The sequence below is a fragment of the Galeopterus variegatus genome, unplaced genomic scaffold (assembly GCF_000696425.1).
Source record: "Galeopterus variegatus unplaced genomic scaffold, G_variegatus-3.0.2 Scaffold1399, whole genome shotgun sequence".
Classification (NCBI taxonomy): Eukaryota; Metazoa; Chordata; class Mammalia; order Dermoptera; family Cynocephalidae; genus Galeopterus; species Galeopterus variegatus.
Window position 1 is genome coordinate 2699 of NW_007727510.1, and position 3177 is coordinate 5875.

The following is a 3177-nucleotide window of genomic DNA, read 5'->3' on the forward strand; positions in this document are numbered from 1 at the left end:
AGAACAAATCCTTTGTGATTGAAAGATTGAAATAATAACGCTTGAGTCTCATAAAAAAGCTTTCTGTATCTAAGTTTATGTAATCTGGTTAGTAAGAATATCCAGAGTCAGGCACATCAATTCTATTTTTTCTAAATCCCAGAGGCTAGCACAATGTTCTACAGAGAAGCTTAAAAAGCGTAACGATGGAAAAGTGTATAAAAATGAGTAACATAATGACAGAATCACAAAAACTTCTTTTGTTCCTATGAGTCAATGAGGCTACTGTAAAGAAACACAAAATAAACAGGACGTATCTAAGGGACTTTAAAACAATGTAACTGGGGGCCGACCCCGTGGCGCACTCGGGAGGGTGCAGTGCTGGGAGCNTAAATAAATAAATAAATAAATAAATAAATAAAAGAAAAAAATTCTGAAGATCAACAAGCAGCTTTTCAGCTAGAAGTTCTTATATCCTGCACACACATCGGAGACAATAATAAACTGGTAAAAGAATTATATCTGACCATGTTTCAACATTAGAGAATATGTTAATGTCAATACCTCCACAGGAGTTGGTTTGTTTTCAAAACAGAAATAAAATTTGAACATTTCAGGGCTTGCTAACTCCAATATTTACAAGAGCTAAGCAGATAACAAAAACTGAGGCACATGTAATACAATAGAATGTATGGGGGGGTGGGAGGGAAGGTGGGAAGGGCATGTGCTCCCCAAAGGGCAGCTATCGTTTAGCTCAAGCCAAACACTGGCATAAAGGAATGTAGACTCCCTGTTGCCAAATTTCTAGTATTTCATAATAACTCAAAAGTCCAAACTTTTATTCGAAATCTCCTAGTTTTTAAATGTCAACAATAAATTCAATAAAAAATGTGGTCAGGCCGGACATGTCTTCATACTATGTTTTACCTGAGTACTGATCATATATGATGTCTGATTTAAAGTTACCTATTTAGCCAATATTTTGTAATCTGTGTAATTGTTATAAAAATTTTATCTCTTAAAGAAAGATGGTTAGAATTATAGCCATTAACTAATCTTTTACTCAAATTTCTCTCTTCTTCTTTGTTCTCTATTTCCTAATTTACTGTGGTAGTAATTGGTCATCTTCTACCTTGTGTCACATCTATATGTATATTTTTTCTCTGTCTGATAAATTTTACCTCTTAAGGAGAGAGAGATATCTTTAGATTTGTATGTGAGTGTGTTTGTGTGGGCACGTATAAGTACACTTTATTTTTTTTCCCAAGGCACTGTCTCAATGCCTCACGCTCAAAAGAAAGTGCTTAACAATACTTGCTGAGTTTAAGCTGTCTGCTCATGCTTAATATAAAAAAGAACAAACCACTTCAACCTTATAAAAAGCATGCTTTTTCAATGTCCATGTTGCTTAACAAGAAATCACCTTTATTTTTCTCAGCGCTAAGGCATTATCACAGATAAAAACTTCCTTTCAGTTTGAATACACTCATAATCCTATTCTATTTTATGTGCAAATGCTTTTGGTCTCATCTCTGTTTCCTGAAATTTGAAACACTGCAGAACTTTGTTCTCCATCACCACCATGTATTAGACACTCTAATAGAAAAAACAATTCCACATAATTAAAAATTACTCTGAAGGAGAAATTGGAATTTTTTTTTTTTTTGTCATCGGTAGGTTAAATGATTCAGTGCTAGGTCCCCATTGTACTTCTTAGCCCTGGTCACTGACAGAGTTCAAGATGTCTTAAAATAGTTTTTATAACATACACAATTTTATACATAAAATTTTGGTTTTGAACATTAAAATTTTTGATTAAGGCAAAGTTACTTTCCTGAATTTTTTCACAATACAGCAGGGAAACAGATGTACAGAAAGGCACTAAAAGGTGACAACTGTCATGCCTGCTATGAGCAGTTACATGCTGTGGAGCCAGCAAAGTCCTCAAAGATGAGGGGAAATTTGAAGTATATCTTGAAGAATTCTTAGGATTTGGCAGGCATGATTTGTGGGAGAAAGAGGGAAAGAGGAAAGAGATTCAAGAAAGAAGACGGAAAGAAAACAGTAGAGGCATGAATGTAAGAAAGTGCATGACATGGTCAGAGATTTTATTCAAGTAAGAGCCGATAGCACCTAAAAAATGATGCTTGGTGGGATAAATCAGAAATGGAATTAAAAACTAATCTCAGGCCAAATGGTAAAAGGCCTTGAAGATATGCTAAGGGAGTACAACCAACTGACATTATTGGCGCCCAGTGAATCATGCCTCCTAGGAAAGTCACTCTTGTATAGTCTCCTTCCTAGACTAGGGATTCTGTGCTTGGCCATGTCACTTGAATTAGTGATTGGGCCACCAGCAAATGTGATATAAGAGCTGATAAATGCATGTGTTTGGGGACTTGCCACTTAGAATCCAACTTCAATGTAAGAAGCCTAGCATGGTTTCCTTGAGAATGAGCAACTACAAAGGAAAGGAGGACCCAGCCATCCCAACACCCCAGTTGAGCTAGCTCTTATGTTATCTGTCAGATGAATACAGCCAGGTAAGTCCCACCACATGAGATTAGCACAAGAACTGCCCAGTTAATCTGCAAACTCACTACAATTTAGAGTATTCTGTTATGCAGCAATGCAAACTAATACAGGGGTTAAAATGTTTCATATGGGCAATGTATAGTCATCAATGTTTTGTCCTGATTTGTTTTTAAACTGAAGATACAACAACGCAAGAATTGAGTTTGCAAATATAAATGGTGGAAAATGTGGAAGAGAGTTTAAGGCCAGAGTAAATGGACACCAGGAAACAAAATAGAGCATCACTGCATGTGTCTAGATAAGAAATAATGCATATTTATGCCAGCACAGAAGTCAGCAAATTTTTCCTGTAAAGGGCCAAACAATAAATATTCTAGGTTTTCCTGGCCATAAGGTCTCTGTTGCAACTGTTCGCCTCTGACATTGCATCATGACAGCAGCTACAGAAAATATGTAAAAGAATGAGTGGGGCTGTATTCCAACAAAATTTTATTTATAAAAACATTCATTGGGTTGTATCTGTGTTAAAACAAAGGTAGAGACAATAAAAATAGAAGACAGTTAACATTTGGTAGTTAGACTCAATGTGCTGTGGCCAGTGAGGAAAAGGGAAGAATCAATGATGACTTACAGTTTACATGACCAGGCAGATTACATTGGTGG